Source organism: Vicugna pacos, chromosome 18, assembly GCF_048564905.1.
Source record: "Vicugna pacos chromosome 18, VicPac4, whole genome shotgun sequence".
Classification (NCBI taxonomy): Eukaryota; Metazoa; Chordata; class Mammalia; order Artiodactyla; family Camelidae; genus Vicugna; species Vicugna pacos.
The window spans coordinates 30,594,097-30,613,648 of NC_133004.1; the positions used below are offsets into that span (position 1 = coordinate 30,594,097).

The 19,552-nt window shown below is 42.9% G+C and overlaps 1 long non-coding RNA gene across 2 annotated transcripts in view; it reads left to right on the forward strand.

The window, feature by feature from the left end:
- Positions 1-19,552, forward strand: part of LOC116284223 (uncharacterized) — a 229,648-nt gene that overhangs the window by 180,165 nt on the left and 29,931 nt on the right. Inside the window, exons 5-7 of one of the 2 annotated variants that reach the window (XR_012061180.1) lie at positions 6,319-6,394; positions 7,514-7,621; positions 9,518-9,681. This is a non-coding gene — a long non-coding RNA (uncharacterized lncRNA). Of the gene's footprint in view, positions 1-6,318; positions 6,395-7,513; positions 7,622-9,517; positions 9,682-19,552 lie in introns of those variants that run through there. The other variant, XR_012061179.1, reaches the window with a different exon arrangement.

Sequence of the window (19,552 nt, forward strand, 5' to 3'; positions counted from 1 at the left end):
CTATTTGGGAGTGGCCTGGAACTGTCTGGCCATTTCCTGGTCAAATATTCAAGCAGGGTGTTATGGGCGGGGGAGGCGGCAGCGGGGAGGACAGCCTGTTAAGTCTCTCTCCCCTTAGCTTTCCTGGATTCAAGTCAGGGAGCATTCCTAAAATAGCCTTGAAGAGGAGGTCTGGTCTCAGCAATGGAGAAAGACTGTAACAGGAGGAAGATATTTTGCAGAGAAATAACTCAAAATCCCAGAGCGCAGTGATGGGAAACAGGTTTATCTTCGTAATGGCTCACATCCAGTACTGATGCCAACTCTGGAATCTGCATGCAACTGTCCCTATGTGCACCTGACTCTGTGTTTGCATGCTTGTTTCTTTTGAATTCATACAGGTACATATTATAGTCATCTTAAGAAGAGTGAAGGCAGGAGAGTTTGCATGTATACAACGAAAAGAAAGGTCCCGTTTTGATAACAGTATGCTCATCCCATATCTTAACACTGGGGTTGGATCCCTCTACATATGAGGAAACTTTTGTAACAACTGGCAGAGTAATCTTCTTCAAAGGACTCCTGGCTCTCAGTTGAACATGAACTTGCTATGGACTGAATGACTGTGCCCCTCCAAATTCATATGTTGAAGTAATGGTATTTGGAGGTAGGGCCTTTGGGAGATAATCAGGTTCAGAGGAGAGTGGGGGCCCTCGTGATGGGATTAGCACCATGATAAAGAGACCCCAGGAAAGCTCTTTCTATCTGCTTGTTGCTGAAAGATCGGCCCCTCCATCCCTGACAAGCCAGATTGAAAGTCAGTGACCAGGTCTTAGAGCATAGAAGGAAAGAGACAGCTTTATTGCTTTGCCAGGCAAAGGGGACTCAGAGCAGGCTGGCGCCTTTAGGACTGTGAACCCACCTTGGGGGAGGGGCAGGCTGATTACAGAGCCAGAGCTCAAGCAATACAACATCAATTGTATCAATAACCGTCAACAGAATCATTTTCTCATCATAAGACTCAGAGTGGCGTCATGGTGCCTCCAGGAGACCAATTCTGTAGAGGCTACTGGTTGTCGGTCTTTCAATCTCCTTATCTTATAAGAACCCAAGGCATGGTCTTCTTGGTAATTCAGGCTGTTTTGTAAGGTTTCAGTCCCACGACCTTCTCCCTGGAGAACGACTCAGAGAGCAAGCATGATTATTACTTTTGATTACTGGAATAAAGCAGAAACAGTAAAATTAATAGCTTTATTTTAACAATGGGCCTGGAGCTGTGAGTAGCAACCAGTCAGTCAGATTAGCTGACCATTTGAAGGGCAAGCAGAAGACTAAGCAATCTGTTAGCCTAAGTGCAGCCGTTTTATTAACTCTCCTTCATGCCCACCCCGCCACGTGAGAACACAATGAGAAGGCCGCCGTTTGCAAGCCAGAAAGAGAGCGCTCAGCGGAACTGGACCATCGCAGGCACCTGATTGCTGACTTCCAGCCTCTGGACCCGAGAGAAAATAAATTTCTGTTGTTTAAACCTCCCTGTCTGTGGTATTTTGTTATGGCAGCCGGAGCAGACTAAGACAGAGCTCAAATCAGCAAATATTTACTGAGCATCATCGGGCAATATGCCAAGCCCTGGGGACCTGAAGAAAAAGGTCTATGCTGTCAAGGAACTCACAGTTTAGTATGGAGACTGAAAATGAGATCACATTATCACACAGAACATTCTCTCAAGTGGCCTCTACTTAATCTCTTCCAAGGATTCCCTGACACATTTCTTCTGTAAAACACAGTAGTGGGCTGGACTGTGTCCTCCTCCAGTACCTACGAATGTGGCCTGACTAGGAAATAGGGTCTTTGTAGATGTGCTTAAGTTAACGCTCTCCAGACAAATGTGATCATACTAGTTGAGGGTGGACTCTAAACCCCGTGACTGGTGTTCTTATAAGAGAAAGGAGAGGGAGATTTGAGACCCACACACAGAGGGGAAAACCACGTAAAAATGGAGGTAGAGATTGGATGAGGGATTACCAACCGAGAAACCCGAGGCTATCCAGAGCCACAGAAGATCAGAGAGAGGCATGGAACGTTCTTCCTCAGAGCCTCTGGAAGGAATCAACCCTGCCAACACCTTGATTTTGAGCTTCTAGCCTCCAGAACTACGAGAGAGTAAATTTCCATTGTTTTAAGCCACCGACTTTGCAGAACTTGGTCATGGCCACCTTATGCAACTAATTCGCACAGTGACCATCTTTCACACCCAGTGGACCCACTGAGCTCTTCTGGCTGTCGTGTTACCACCTGTTTCCTCCCTGCACTTCTCTCAGCGGTTTGGCCTGCATGTTTAGTAAGAGGCATCGTATTGGTTTGCACACACAGGCCAGTTGTAATTGTTTTTTTTGGCAATTGATCAATTTCCTTGAAGTTATGCAACAAAATATATACACAGAAAAGGAAGAGTGACTGGATCTTGAAGTCAAATGGAATGCTCAGATAAGGTGAGAAACTGAAACAACTTCCTATAGAATTCTGGGTGATCTTCATCAGAACCCGACCGTGCGGGCACCCTGATCTCAGACATCCAGCCTCCAGAACTGTGAGGAATACATTTCTCGTGTGTATAAGCCACTCAGTCTGTGGGGCTTTGTTATATCAGCCTGAACTAAGGCAGAGGTCTTACGTTAGGAGTCACTGGACGTGACCTTGTATATGAACTACATTCCAAAGCCCTCCAAAGGTGCCTTTCACCTGAAACAAATGTTGAACATTCACGATGACCCAAGACGTAAAAGGAAATAGAAATACTACATGTTTATAAATGCATTTTCCCCCTCAGGTTATTGGAGAAAAGAGGAAATTCCTGAAAAGCAGGAAAAAAAAGTAATCATCCATAATTTGACCATCCATGTGTAGCCACTATTTACATGTTAATGTCTTTTCTTCAGGGCTTTTTTAAATGCATAGTTTCTTTTTTACATAATTGTATCCATTCTCTATATGCAATTTTTATTTTTTTTCAGTAACTATTATATCATAAACATTTCCCGTATTATACAGTCTTTGTGAACATTGCATTTTACGACTCCATAATGTTCCAGGATTATGGCATGGATTATTTAACCAAACATTTAAATGAAAAAAAATTTCATTTCATTATAATTTTATGCTGTTGTTATGATAATCTTGTTGCCTAAACTCACCCCCTCCCTCCCTCCAGCCCCCTGCCCACCACCAGTGTTTCGAGTTACTTCATTAAGCGAAACGCTCCAGTGTGTAATTACTGGATCAAAGGGTGCGACCATTTAAGGCACTGGATACACATTTACAAATGGCTCTCTTAAAAAAGTCTGTGCCAATTTACACTCTGATCTGCAATGTAAGATAATACTCATTTTGCCACACTTATGTTAATATACCTATTATCATTTTAAAAGACTAGCTAATTTGAAAAGCATGAAATGTTCTTGTTTTAACTGGCATGGCTTTGATTAGCAGTGATAGTGAACATTTTTTTCCATGTTTGTTAAACAGTAGCATTTCCTCTCTGAGAAAATGTCTGTTTAGGTCCTTTTTCCAGTCACCCATTGGCATCTTTGTTTTTCTTAAAGATTCACATTAATTCAAATATATAAATACCCAGCTCCTTTTTGTTATATTTGCTTCAAATGTGTTCCCCCGTTGTTTTCCTTTTAAGTTTGATTATGCTTTTTTTATGGACGGAAGTTTTAAGTTTTTTGTAATGACATCTGCCCATCTTTTCCTTTGTGATTTTTAAAATCTTTTCCAAATCTAGACGTTCTTCCTTGCAGAAGCTTGATAAATATTCATTTCTCTTTTCTTAGTTTGTTTATGCTTTGATTAAAAAGTAACTCTTTGATCTATCTGGAATTTTGTTTCATAACACTGAAGAGATTTTTCACGTGGCTAACCATTTATTCTAATATAATTTACTCAATCGTATTTTTTCCTTCTTTTTCATATATTAAATTCTTGGGGGAGGGTACAGCTCAAGTGATAGAGCACATGCTTAGCATGCACGAGGTCCCAGGTCCAATCACCAGTCCCGCCATCAAATAAATAATTAAATAAAAGAACCTAATTACCTGCCCCCAACAAAAAATAAATAAATTAATTAATTCTCACATATATGTATGGAGTATAATCTAAGTTATCTGTTTTGTTTAGTTGAACAAATATACCACATTCTTTGAATGACTGCGTTTTCAAAATCTGTTTAAATATCTGTTAAAGCTAATCCCTGGGTGGTTCAAGTTTAAGGAGAGACACCTGAATGAACTACCTTACTTTTTCTTCCTGTGTCACAGCAAGAGCAACAGTGACAGTGAGATCACCACAAAACAAAGAATAAAGCCAGTCCCAGCAGCCCTCGTGTCCTCCTGCAATGATCTCTGGCTGTTTTTATTTTCATTTTTTAGCTTCAGCTTTATTGAGGTGTAATTGATACATAAAGCTGTAAGGGGTTTAAAGCATACATAGTGGTGATTTGATTCCCATATACATTTTGAAAGAATTCTTGTGATCTCATTAATTAAGACATCCGTCACCTCACGTATTTATCTTTTTGTGTATGTGTGAGAATATTCAAGTTCTGTTCACTTATCAAATTTCAGTTACACAATACAGTGTTACCCACTGTAATCACCACATTATATACTGGATCCTCAGACCTTACTCATCTTATAACTGAAAGTTTGTATGCTTTTACCAGCTTCTCGCTATTTCCCCCCACTCCTCAGCCCTTGGCAGCGACTTTTCTAATCTCTGTTTCTATGAGTTTGACTTCTTTTTTTTTTTAATATTCCACATATAAAGCATACCATGTGGTATTTGTCTTTCTCTGTGTGGTTTTTTTCTATTAGCATAATACACTCAAGGTCCACCCAACTTATGGCAGATGGCAGAATTTCCTTCTTTCTCAGGACTGAACAATATTCCATTGTAGAAATATACCATAGCTTCTTTATCCATTCATCCATCGACAGACACTTAGGTCATTCTGCTATCTTGGCTATTGTGAATAAGGCTTCAATAAACAAGTCAGCGCAGATCTCTTTGAGAGAGTGACTTCATTTCCTTTGGATGTACACCCAGAAATAGGATGGCTGGATCATATTGTAGTTCTATTTTTAATTTTTTGAGAAACCTCCATACTGTCTTCCATAGTGGCTGCACCAACTTACCTTCCCACCTGTAGTGCACAAGGGTTCCCTTTTCTCCACATCCTCCCCAATGTGTTATCTCTTCCCTTCTTGGTGAAGCCATCCGACCAGGTGGTAGGTGATATCTCCCGGTGCTTGACTCGCATTCCCCTGATGGTTCATGCAGCTAAGCACTTTTCCATGCACCTGTTGCCCAACTGTGTCTGATCTCTGATCCTTGAAGATGATTCTGTGTCTCGATCTCTTCTCTTATCCACCCTGACTTCTACGCTGTTACTCCAAGTGGGGAGTCGGCATTTAGAGAGTTTGACCTTCCCAGAGGTGAGTTTAATTCTCATCCTCACTGTATGCAGCATTGTCAGCCCTTGGGTAACCAGAGCTCACTTCTTCACTAACTTTCCTTCCATTTACCTCTACCTGAATGTCCTCCTTCCCCTCCAGCCTGACAAACACCTTGCCGTCACAGGCACTCAGCGATTTGCTTGCTTGCTCAGGATTTCATTCTTCCTGATGGGAGGCAGACGCCCTCCCAAGGTCCATACCTTATGCTTAAATCCTTGGAATACATTTTCATCTATGTCTTTCCAGACCTGATGATTTTTAGATTTTTTATTACTTCTAATTTTCCTCACCTATTCTCAGGTCCTTTGCTACACACAGCAGAGGGGTGAGGGAGCGAGAATAGATAAATTAAGGGGATATAGAAACCATGATAGGAAAGGGGGACCAAAGAGCTATTCCAGAAGAAAACCCTCCAGGCCATCAGAGTGGAACTCCACGTGTCCCCGAAGTTTAAAGGAACAATAGTCAACATACAGGCTGCCCACCACACTCAGGCAGAAACCTCTAGCCAACAGGGTGAACAGATCCCAGGAAGTTAATACTCCACAATGTCTGCAGGGCAGCTCAGACACATTGTTGTCCCATCTAGCTATCGGAGCTGGTATTGTCTGTTTAGCATCTTGAAAATGAGTTCCGATTCTCAAAGTCCATCAGAACAAGGTCCGTGAAAGATCTGAGCAGTTCAGCAAAGGCGCCAGGCGTAGTGAAAACAGCCAGGACAGGATTTATGTTTTCACTTATTTGCTCATCCATCCGTTTGTTCATCCATGTAACAAATCCTTATCAAATTCCTACTCGATGGCCGGCATTCTTCTCATTCTAGGAACTTGGGATCCAGGGGTGAAGTCAACCTGGTCTAATGGAGGAGGCATTCTAGTCAAATCAAACGGAGGAGACAGGTAACAGAACGCATTATTTCTCTTTATAGCTTTTACTTTTTTTCAACCACCTGCATGAATGCTTATCAGTGAAATGTGGAAATCAATTCTGGTTGCAGTTTACCAGCAATCAGTCGAGATACTTTCCACACAGGCAACACTGCTGGAGGCTACGTGGTGAATAGATATTGTGGCTCTTTTATAAATATATTTCTGCTCAGCACTGCCTCTTGAGAAAGAGTGATTTCACACCCACTGGGAATCTGCATCTGAAGTATTTTGCTAATAGAACAACTGGAGGACAGGTAACAGTTTCCCCCACGTGAGGTCAGAGAAACTGGAGCTTTGCAAGGGGATGGCTGAGTCTTTGTTTGTAGATCCACCCAATATCTGGAGACAGCGCCCTCCTGGACCATACTCTGCTCACCGGAGTCCTGTAGTTCCCTGTTCAAATGGCCCCATGCACAAGGTCCATGCAGATGCTAACCACTATCTATAAAATAGATAACAACAAAGTCTCACTGTAGAGCACAGAGAACCCTGTTCAATACCTCGAAGTAACCTGTTGTGAAAAAGAACGTATAGAGACATGTCTGTATAGAACTGAATCACTATGCTGCGCACCAGAAACTAACGCAGTGTTGTAAATCGACTATAATTCAATTTTTAAAAAATGGCCCCATGCCTGTTCAGGTCAGGGGTCTTCCTGGGTCTGTCTTCCAGAGGGTGGGCTACACTGGTACATGCTTTCCTAGGCCTGAGAGCTGTTTGAGGGGGAGCGTGGACAGGCTTGGGCACACGGGCTAGCATATCCACATGCAGGTGCACGAGCTTACGGTGTATAACAGAGCTGAGAGTGGGCCGAGGGCTCAGAGGTGACTTCCCCCATACACGCGATGAGTCTGAGAACTCTGCATGAGACCCTGGCCTTCTAGGTTGCTGTGAAGGCATATTCATCAAGGAAGGAGGCTAGAACATTTTTTACTTAGGTTTTCGTTTTGTAACTGTTTAACATACGGTATACAGGCCTTGTGTTCCCACTCTTGCCCTTGGCTGTGCAAATGTTAGATATGGGCTGACAGTTGCACCCTGACCTGTTTCATGAAGGAGGCAAATCTGGTCGACTTTATTTTCTCCCAGGGAAAGAAAGGTGCTTCGTGGTGTCCGTCTTGCCAACATGAAGATGCTAGTTCTGGGCACAGCCACAAGATGCCAGATGGTACCCAGGTGCCAATTGCTAACTAACTGGTGAGTGATACTGTTCAGAGACTAGAAAATCCTGAACGCTTTCCATGTGGCCCGGTGGTAACTCATGGGATGTGAAAAAGATTTACTGCTTTGTTTAAACAGAAAGGACCACATGTCAAGTGAGCAGGGAAATTTGCCTCTGAAATAGCACCCCTCCCCCATTTTATCACAAATCCTGGTCATCGTCAACCAGCCCTTATGGTAAGCCAGCACCTTCACACGTAACTCACATGAATCATGTTTCATGGCACATTATTGGGTATCAAAGCACTCTTCTTTCCTCACTCAACCTCTTGGAAATAACCTAAGTAGAGATCATACACTCTTTTTTTAAAATCAATCAATTAATTAAATATTTAATTGAAGTATAATCAGTTACAATGTGTCCATTTCTAACGTACAGCATGTTTCAGTCATCCGTATACATACGTATATTCGTTTTCATATTCTTTCTCATTATAAGTTACTACAAGACATTGAATACAGTTCTCTGTACTATACAGAAGAAACTTGTTGTTTATCTATTTTATATATAGTAGTTAATATTTGCAAATCTCTGACTCCCAATTTATCCCTTCCCACCCCCTTTCCCCTCAGTAACCGTAAGTCTGTTTCCTAAGTCTGTGAGTGTGTTTGTTCCTATCACATTGCTTTTGTTGAGAGATACTGTATTAGCTATACACTGCTGTATGAGAAGTTACCTCCCAACTTAGTAGCTTAAAAATAGCATGCTTAGGGGTCAGGGTGTGGCTTAGGTGAGTCCTCTTGCTGAGGGTCTCACATGAGGCTGCAATCAAGGTGTGGGCAGGGCTGTAGACAACGAGGGGGAACGGGTCCTCTTCCAAGCTCACTCACCTGGTTGTTGGTGGGTTTCACTTCATGGGCTTTGGGACTGAGACGGCCCTCAGTTTCTGCCACACAAGGTCCCTCCATGGGGCTGCCCACGACAGGGCAACCAGCTTCATCAGAGCAAGAGGAGAAAAGAGCTAGGGAAAGAAAGTAGAAGCAAGATGAAAGTCACAGTGTTCTGTGTCCTAAACTTGGAAGTGACTGTGGTGTACAAAATTCTAAGCTGTTCCCCAGGTGTACACATCCTTCATATCCCAGGGCTGTAAGTGGGATCGGGTGTCAGTCACGCCCATGGTTAGATGACATCAGAAGGCTAAAAGGATTTTGCAAATGTAATTAAGGTCTCAAATCTGTTGACCCAAAGATAGGGAGATTATCCAGGTGGAACTGACCTAATCACATGAGGCCTGTAGAAGAGTAGCTCCCACATGTATAGTTAATGAGTCTGGGTTTCAAGGTCAGAGATGAGGGAAGTCAGAGATTCAAAGCACAAGAAGGGTTAGACATGCTCTTGCTGACTTGAAGATGGAGGGGGCCATGCTGTAAGGAATGCAGGTGTCCCCTAGCAGCTGACAGCAGCCCAGAGATGCCAGCCAGCAAAGGAAACAGGACCCTCAGCTCTACAACTGCAAGAGCTGAATTCTGCCAATGGCAAGAATGAGCCTGGAAGTAGGTTTTCCTCCAGAATCTGTAGACACGGACTCAACCTGGCCAGCACCTTGATTTTAAATTTGTGATACTTAGAGCAGGGAACCCAGCTAATCTACACCCTGACTCCTGGCCCACAGAAAGAGTGAGACAATAAGGTGTATTGCTTTAAGTCTTTACGTGTGTTGTAATATATGATGCAAAGCTGTGGACTGAACTGTGTCTCCTTCTACCCTCAAACTCACATCTTAAAGCCTTAATCCTACAATGTGACTATTTGGAGATAAGGCCAATAAGGAGGTAACTGAGGTCGAATGAAGTCATAGGGTGAGACCCTGATCCAATGGGATTAGTGTCCTTATAAGAAGAGACATCACAGCGCTCACTCACTCCTTCCAGACAAACTCACCAAGGAGAAGTCTTGTAAGGATGCAGTGAGAAGGTGATTGTCTACAAGCCAGGAAGAGAGCTCTCACCAGAAGCCAAATTGGCTGGATCCTTGATCTGGGTCTTCTAGGCTCCAGAACTGTGGGAAAAAAATAAACATCTGTTGTTTAAACCTATCATCTGTGGTATTTTGTTATGGCATCCCAAGCTGACTAATACACACGGTGATAGAAAACCAACAGAGTGATGTCCCATCATGTTGCTGTTTTATATTCATTAAAAGTAAGTCACTAGATCCAGCCTACACTCAGGAAGAGGGATTCCATCAGGAGACAGGGATCACTGGGTGCCACCTTAGAAGTCTACCTGCCTCAGATATATTTCACAAAAATATCATGACAAACATTAAGCAGGTGAGATGCTCATGGACACTGAGAATATTGGGGTAATTCCAGTCCTCAAAACCATCTGTTCCGTGTGCAGTTGTGGCATTATTCTGTTCTCCAAGTGGCCACGGCAAACCTTGGAGCAACTTGCTTCTTTGTTCAGCTGAGTGGCAGTGTGGCACAGTGGTGCTTGGCATGTGGTAGGTTCAAGCCCCAACTCTGCTCCTTACTAGGTATGCTATCCTGAGCAAATTGCTTGTATATTCTGAACCTTTGTTTCCTGGCATGTAGAATGGGTGTAAGAAGAATACATGACCCACAGCATCATTAAGAGGATTAAATATGTTGATGCATGCAAATTTAGAGCACAGTGCCTAGCATATAGTAAATGCTTAAAAATATTACCTGCATTAACAAAATTCAACTGAGTCCATTTTAAAAATCTTATTGGCTTTATCCAGTGATTCATGAATTGGGCAGCATCCAATCTAGCAGATGCAAAGGAGCTCCAAAGAGCTGTCCAAGGCAAGAAATGTTATAGGCAGAAGGAACAAGGAAGCTGTACGAGGCAAAGACCAAATTGCTTATTGCAAGGTTACTTTCCCATTAGGGAATGGCAGGGGGCTATTAGTTATTGGTTACCTAGTTCTCATCAAGCGATTCCTGGGTGACTGGTCTAAGATTCCATTTCAGGGAGAGGGAAAGCTATAGCTGAGTCTAGTTTGGTGACATGGGGCTTAGCATAAGTGACTCCATTTTGGGTCCGTCATCTTGTCTTTAACATCGATTATTAATATCACTATCAGGAAGTTCTCCTGGACCACCCAGAATGCCACAGACAGGTGATGATGTCTGCTTTTCACTGGAGTCAACCGTTGAACTTTTTCATACATTTAATTTCATTTCATGGTCACAGTCCACCCTATGAGATAGATAATTATTACCCCCAACTTCCAAATAACAAAACCACTAAGCCCTAGGGAGTCTAGATAATCATACAGCAATTTAGCAATGAAGCCATGATTCAAACCGAGGTTCCCTGACTCTAAATCCCATTGCTTCTCCCTCCACTGAGCTGCCTTTACTGATGTCCTGGATTTCATGGGGCTCAGGATTTCAGCATCACCAGGTTACAGAAAAAGAGCTCAGTTCCTTTGCATGGAGAGCACTTCTGGCCCAAGCAGAGGTCTTCCTTCATCCAGGATCCCCAGGTCACCAGGACAACTGAAATTACTTAAATTTTTACCATTTCTCACTTCCGTTTTTCAAGTTCTAACACCTCAAAAAGCCAGACCTGCTGGGAATATCCCACACAACTCTCTGGGAGAGCATGTGAGTGGTTGGAAGGTGGGTTGGAAGCCAAATTCTCCAGATCTTCCCCAGGCTGGCCTGTGTTTCATCACCTGCAGCCCTGGGACTCTAGTCTGAGGCTGAATGTCGGGGAGAGGGAGGGCTGGGTGTAAATTCCTGCACCCCCATCCGTGCCGCTGGGCATCTGGGGGCCCTGGAGTGCCGCAGTCCATTAAGGAATTACTTCAGTGCTAATGCTTTCCACGGAGAAGTGCTGTTCTGCTGAGGCCTCCTAGGGGGGAGCTGAAAGAGCTTCATTTCTATTCGTTCTATTCTCTGCGTTTCTCGATTTAATGAGGTCTTTACTTTTGCCTTTAAGGGTGCTCTCACCCCTGTGGAGGCTAGCTGAGGGAGCAGGGAAAGAAGGGAGGAGAGGGACCGGAAGGGTAACCCCACACGCGTGGAGAAGGAGCTGGCTGTCTCTGGCTCCCCGCCTTTGGCCAGTGCCACCTCTCCCTTTCCCGAAATTCCAGATTTGGTGTCTCAAAGACCTCCCACCTTCTGGTTGGACCTGCCCCAGTTACAGAGCAGACTTCCTCAGGGGCACAGAATTTAACAGTCTCCACCCCCAGACCAGCAGGGATCAGAATGAATTCATATTCTCAGAAAATAGAGTCAGCACAATAGCTGGGCCTCTGGCTGCCTCCCCTGTCCCTGCTCTTCCTTCCCAGGCTCTGTCCCTGCCAGTCAGACACCAGTCACTGGATGGAGAGTTCTGGGAGATCCCCGGATGCCCACAGAGTATTGAAGACAGAACTTCTGGAATGTGGAGTTTCACTCAGTGTTTCTTCTGTTCAAGAGCCTGGGCTTCCAGTTTGACTGACCACCCCATTGTCCTCCCAACGACGCTGCTCACCGCTCTAGACCTACCTTTAGTCTCAAACTCAAACCCAGCATAATTGTCTGGAGTTCTTTTTACTCTTGCTTTTATATGTTGAATACTTTGGGGTTGTCTTCTGGATGCTATGAATGCTATGTTGTGAATTTTGTTATCTTTCTCCAAAGAGTATTGATGTTTATACGTTAATTTAGTTAGGTGGCTGGCAACTCAAATCTCAGTTTCAGTATTTTATACTTGGCTGGGCTGTTTACAGCCCATGCATATGTGGTCCAGGCGTCAGCCAGAGACTTGGGGCAGAATCTGTGCACAGAATTTAGACTCTCCCCATCCTATAATCACAACCTGTCAGACTCCTAAATATCCCCCAGGTGACTGGACTTTGTGCTACCATGGCCTAAGGATTGCTTACTCAGATGCCGCCAAGAATTAGTGTTGAGAGGGTTATGTAGCCTTTGGACTCTCTGTGTACACTGTCTAGTTCTCTCTGTGCCAAGTCACTTTTATCCATGCCCGTCCCAGTTCCCCTCCATCATCCTACAATGTTTAAGAAACTGCTTTTACCCTTTACTCTCTGGGTGTATATCTTTAGTATAACCAATACATTTCTTTCAACCTGGAATTAATTTACCAATAACAGAATGGAGCTGACATTAACTTCTGGGAGAGCTCAATGCAGTAAGCCACTGCAGAAAACTGTCTTGATGTAAGTTGCTGGTGATCAGTCACCAGACACCAGATTCAGAGTCACAGGTGATCTTTCCATGACCATATGGTCTGAAAAGCAGCACTTCTGGCATACAGGGCTCCACCCAATTTTTATTTCTTTAAAGAGACTGGTCCTCCAGCTCGATTGGCCATGCCATAGTCTTCCCAGTGACTTTACTTAATGCTATAGACTCAACTTGGGTCGAAAGTTCAACCCTACCCTCACTGTCTAGAACCCTTAGACATGCTTAGGAACTCAGGAACTGGGTTAACAGGGAGAAGTAAACTAAGGTCAAGCATGATGGAAGATTGAGACACCACTGTGCACTCAGGTTGACCCCATCCATCTACAAGAGAGTGACAAACTCAGACTTGGGCTACCCTGTCAGCTAGTGTTCAAAGTCAAGCAGTTGTTGGCAGTGGAGTTACTGGAGAATGGTTCCTTCTTAATATCACCTGCCATGATCTGGGGCTAAACATGGTTCTTTCTTCTGGCCGTACGTTGGAATCCCCAAGGGTGCATTTGAAATTTCAGATGCCTGGTCTCTGACTCAGAGATGATGACTCAATTGGCCGGGGCATTAGTAATTTTGGAAAACTCCCCATGTAATTCTAATGGGCAAGTACCAACAGTACCGACAGTAATGAGAACTGTTGGCCTAAAGAGAACAGAGAGGATTTCGGGCTTGATGGTGGCAACCAGGTGGAATGCTCTAGCACTGACTTGGAACTGTAATATGAGGCAGAAGGAAAAAAAAAACCTAACCGTAGACTAGGCCAACCCAGATGAGTTTGGTGATTTCTTCCAGATCTACCAGTTGTAGTCTAGTCCAGGTCCTCCTCCACCACCAACTAAAAGGCTGAGGTTCCTAGTGGACCACCAGAAAACTCCCTGCTGAGTTTTGGTTAAGGGACTGAACTGAACTGAGTTTAGGAGTGAAGGGCCCCACTGACCACACATGGATGAGTAAGGGGCTGACATTTTGGTAGCATCACTCTTCCCAGTAAAATTGCGTCCTTAATATCATTCTCTCACATAAAACTCTTCCAGGAGTCTCCTTTAAGTTGTTACAGTAAGAGGAGGCTATAGACCTGAGATTCATAGAGGATAAAATGGGCCATTGAAGAGCCTTCCTTTTGGAGTGAAATGGGCCAAGTACATTCTTTTTACAAAGTTAACCAGGAAAGAAAGCCATCTGAAAACAAACCCTGCAAATGATGGCGATGTGCAGAGAGGGGATTGAGCCTGGAATGTGGTGTAGGAGGTAGGCAATGCTAATGGCCGAACAATGATCCATTAGCTTGTGGAGTTGAGCAACTGTTGGGTTTGCTACCAACCGTATCCAAGTGAGAGCTCCTCAGGGACACGCAATGGCTGTCAGTCCTTGGAATAAAGCTGTGTGAGGCTGCTGATGCCTTTGGCTGGTTTCAGTGAGCAGATGTTGCCTAACGTAGCTCAGCCTCATTTCCATACAAGCAGCCCGTGCCCTGTCCCAGGCAACCTCAGAGCAAGGTCCTTTGCTTTCCCAGAATTCACAGTGCCTGAGTTCTAGGTGAGGATGGATGGAGGATGCAGGGGTTGCTTCTGAAACTGATTTTGGGGGAGGGAATAAATAAACTAACCACTTAATATGACACTTTTCTCATAGCTAACATGTTGTCCCTCCCAGTTCTGCTTTGTGCTGGGACAGCACAAGAATCTTACATTCATTCCTATAAAATATTTATCAAGTGTCTATTTTGGGAAGGGACTTTTTTAGGCATGGAGGATGGATGAGCACAACAGATAATTTCTGCCTTCAGAGTGCTTCTAGTCCAGGGAGAGACAAAAATAGCCAAGTGTCCCAATAAATAAATAAATATCAGTAAGCATAAAAGCTAGGAGGGAGAAAATACAGGGTGACCTGAGCACCAGAAACTCATCCCAGGGAACAACAGGAACAATAGATAAATGGACTTTATCAAAATTGAAAGCTTTTATGCTGCCATGGAAGTGATGTAGTGAAAAATACAACCCAATTTTTTTTTTTTAAAGAAAGGGTCTTGTTTCCACATTAGATTGTGAGCATTCTTTTTTAAGTGGCAATGGTTTACATGCCTATCTAATTTTAACCTTATGGCACACAAAACTGGGCTTGGTACTTGAGATGAGTTCAGTAATGGCTTCCCGCTCAAGAGATGTGTCCAAGTCTCAACTTCCAGGCCCTGTGAACATTAGTTTATTTGGAAAGAAGTTCTTTGCAAATGTAATTAAGTTGAAGACCTTGAGATGAGATCATTCTGGGTTACCTAGATGGGACTTAAATCAAAAGACAAGTGTCTGTTAAAGACGAAGAGGAGACACAGATAGAGGAGAAGGCCATGTGAAAACAAAAGCAGAGGCTGAAGTTGTGCATTCACAATCCAGGGAACACCTGGAGCCATGAGAAAATGGAAGAGACAAGGAAAAATCGTTCTCTAGAGCCTTCAGGGTTCTATACCTTAATTTCAGACTTCTGGCCTCCAGAACTGTAGGAGAATACGTTTCTGCTGTGTTAAGCCACCCATTTCGTAGTAATTTGTTACAGCAGCCACAGGAAACTAATACGGTACTTAGTAGATTATGAATAAATATTGATTGAGTGAGGATGTTAACAATAAAGTCCATCAAAAAACAGAAGGGAAGAAAGGGAGGATTGTAGTTAGAATTTTTAAGAATCTGCTGTACACAAGACACTGCTGTGATATTTTCACAACTATTAACTTCCTTTGATGGAGCAAATCAGGGTGATTAACTACATGGATTTTGACGTTAGAGCCAGGTTCAAGTCCCCCTTCCACCACTTATTTTATATGTGAAACCAGGCAATCTGTGTAATCTGTGTGTATTTCAGTTCCTCCATCCGTAAAATGGGAAAAATCATAGCATCTAACGTGGTTGTGAAGAGTAATGAGAAGTAAAATTAATATTTGAGATAAGCTATTTCTCTGATAATAGTTGGGTCTTGAAGGGCTAACACTTCTACAGAAAGATGAGCTCTAGACAGACATTGCTCCCAGGATTTAGTTACAGCTTTTTAGCAGTCTTATTACAAAATGCCTTGGCATGGTTTTCTTCATATTTGTTCTGTTTGCTGAACTTCTTGATTCTGTAAATTTATGTCTTTCATCAAATTTAAGAAGTTTTCAGCCACTATTTCTTCAAATTAATTTTTTTACTCTATTCTTTCTCTGTTTCAGTGACTCTAAAAATCCAAATGTAAGATCTGTTGATTCTCCCCCTACACAGATCCTTGTACAGGTTTTCCCAGTATTTTTTCTTTCTCTTCACTTTAGATAAGCTTTATCAATCTCTCTTCAAATTTACTTCTACTGACTCTTTTCTATCTTGTCTCCATTCTGTTTTTAACCCCATCCAATAAATTTTAATTTCAGATACTATGTTTTTATTTCTAAAATTTCCGATTGACCCTTTTTCATATTTTGTTTCTCTACTGAGCTATCCTATCTTTTCATTCATTGTGAGCATATTTTCTTTTATCCATGGAGCATATTTATACTGTTTTAAAGTCCTTACCTGATAATTTTAATACCTGAGATATTTCAGAGTTGGCCTCTGTTGGCTTTTTTTTTTTCTCTTTTTTTAGAGAATAGGCTACATTTTCTGTATTTTCACATGTTGAATAGTTTGGGATTGTATTCTGGGCATTGTAAATTTTATGTTGTGAGTTCTGTTATATTTCTCCAAAGAGTGTTGATGTTTTTAACCTACATGAATTTGGTTAGGTAGATGGCAACTCAAATCTCGGTTTCAATGTATTTTATATTTGGCTGGGCTATTTATAGCACATGCATATGTGGCCCAGGCATCAACCAGAGACTTGGGGCAGACTCTGTACACAGAATTCAGACTTCTTCTTCTCTGATTCTTTTATTTTTTATTTTTTGACGTTCTCTCCTCACTCTTCAGCAGTCATAGTTGCACCAGGTTCCACCTCTTTGTTCCTTGGGCCAGAAAATTGGGTTTTCTCTGGCTTTACATTGCCTAAATCATGACTGGAGTCTGCCATCAGGGAAACTCATTTTATCATGATTGCTTCTTCCAAGTTTTGACTCTCTTCCAAAAATCGCACTCTAGAACATTAAGGTGGTGTCTCAAGCATATAGCTGCTATTTGTAAGAGGGTCAGTGTATTGAAACATACTCCCTCATCCTGAAGGAAGAATCTTGCATTTAGCCATAGATGGAAAATGTGAAGCACTTAAATAATGTCTAGGCTAATATAATCCTCAGCAATAATCACTGTTGATTATTTGCATCCTAACACCATGTAAGATAAGCATTATTATTCCCATTATGCAGAATAAGAGTGAGGGCTCAGAGAAGTTAAGTAACTTACCCAGCATTTTGTAGCTTGTGATTGGAGCTTTATCAAATGGAGTGAGTTTCAATTTGGAATTTTGGCTGGAAATTTCCATTCCTGTTCTCTCCTGAGTTTTGAATGACCCTGAATATCTAAGCTTCGTTGATTCCCATCTGTAAATGGAGATTCATAATTGTGCTGCTGAACCCCTGCTGCTGCTTTTCATTAGGAGAAATGGTCTTGAAGGAGTTACTGAAGAGTGTCAGGCTCAGATTTACCTTGGGAGCAGATGCAATAAATAACAACAATTACTATTTAAATGGGGATGAGAAAAGGACCCATGAAGCCTCAAAAGGCTCTACTAGGCTCCCACAAAGACAGCTCCTGCCTTTATTAACTATGTCGCACGGATCAGTAATTATTTCTTTGAGTCTCAGTTTCTTCATCTGCAAATTGGGTGTAATAATTCCTAATCCCCAAACTGGGAGAGTCAGTGAGAAAGCTGACTTACCCCACGCTCACCTTTGTCCTTCACAATCGGCAGATGTAAGTTGGCAGAATTGGAATAGTGACTCCATTTGCAACCCAAAGAGAAAGGTGACAAAAGTCAGTGGCTCAGAGGAGACCAATAATTTCTCTTTGGGTTTTCCCATGATATGGGTGTACTTTTCAGATGGCTGGGAATGAGGCTTCCACTCGCCCAGGAGGCCAGTCCTGGGCAACAGTCCCTCCTCCTCACTGCCACACACCACCACTTTCTCCTGAGGGTGGCCCCGGGCTTTGGCAAAACATTAGGCAGCTGACAAGACAGCACACAGTTTCTGGGGAAGTGGCTGCTTCTTATTCCTTGACTCTTCATTTTTATTTTTAATTTTCTTATCCTTGTCCTGCCCCACAGCAGGGAGAATCCTCACATATGCTATGGTATTAAGTTCTTGCAATGAAACAATGGAACAAGTCATAAAAAGGAGAATTGGTAATTCCCCAGTCTCCCTTGGGAGGGGCTTGAATAAACAAAACTATTGGTTTAAATCCTTTGGACTTATGTTTGGAAATATGGGTTCATCTAATGTTTATCGCATAGGTTTTATTAGCCCCATTTAACACATAAGGAAACTGAGAGTCAGGGATGTTGTGACTTGTGCCAAGTCCCACGGCTTCTTAGTGCAGAGCTGATATTCAGCGTCATTAAGGTCCACTGAAAAGTGAATGAGGCTGGAGGAACACCGTTTCTTTAGACTCTTGTCTCTGGCTTTTATCTGTAATTTTATAGCTGTGGTCCAGATTAGAGACTTAATCCTATATTTTCTCAGAGATTTTGCTTTGGGTTTTTTTTTTTCTTTTTTTTGTATGGAAACTTGGAGGGTGGGAACCAAATGTGTGCATCCATTTCAGTTCAGAGAATGCATTTTAAATGTCTGTGGGACGACACAAGAATAGACTTACACAAACTGTACGTTTCAGGTCTGTTTACACCCCCTGTTTTATTTCTGGCACCTGGCTCTTTTTTCTACAGTATCACAGCTGCCTCCTTTCCAGCACAATCCTTTCCTGCCTTCTATCTGCCCAGGAACCACATACACTAGTAAAGACGTAGAGCAGCAAATGTGCTCAGTGTCCTCCGAGAGTTGAAACAAACACCCCCGCGCTGAAAGACTCAGCTCTTTCCACAGGCTCACCTCCTCTCCGTCATGGCTCTGCTGAGGAAGGATTTGTCCAAGTTGGTTTCTGAGTCCATGTCTGGTGGGTGACAGCTGTCCAGATGTAAGAGGTGTTATGCATTTGGAGAATGAAGTTATTTGGCTGAATTGATGGTGTGTGACCATGAGTGGCAGATGTCTGTTTTTGTGCTGGGCATCACACCCTTACTCCTCTTGGTTTCCAAAACAAACATGTGGAGAGAGATGAATGTGAGGCAAACACCACTTCCCTTTGTAGGAAAGAATAACATTATTCTCAGTGTGTGAAGTCCTGCCATGAGGGTCTAAAGCTAGTTCACACCTTCTGCCTTTTCGGAAAGCCTTGATGATTTTTCTCCTTGACCTCTTCATCCATTGGAGGCCAGAGGGTGAATGGGTACTAAAGGATCCCCCTGGCAAGCTCCATCTTCTCTGGACTTTCCATGCTGAGTCTGTTCAAGGTGGAAATCTCCCTTCAGGACTGCAGTATCTGTCCTGGCCTTAACTGCAGTAGAATGGGACATTGGATGGGTTCTTCTGGATGGAATTGTTTACACAAGGGAGAGAGGCCAATGGGAATCAAATGTTCCAATCTTATCATCAGGACACATGGTCTACACCCAGCACACAGCTTCCAACAAGCTGGGTTACAGTGTACAGCCAATGCTGATGCCTGCAGGGTTTCTGTCTCTCCTGTAAAGCCCAAACCTCACATCTTGACGTTTATGGTTTGTGACCAATAAT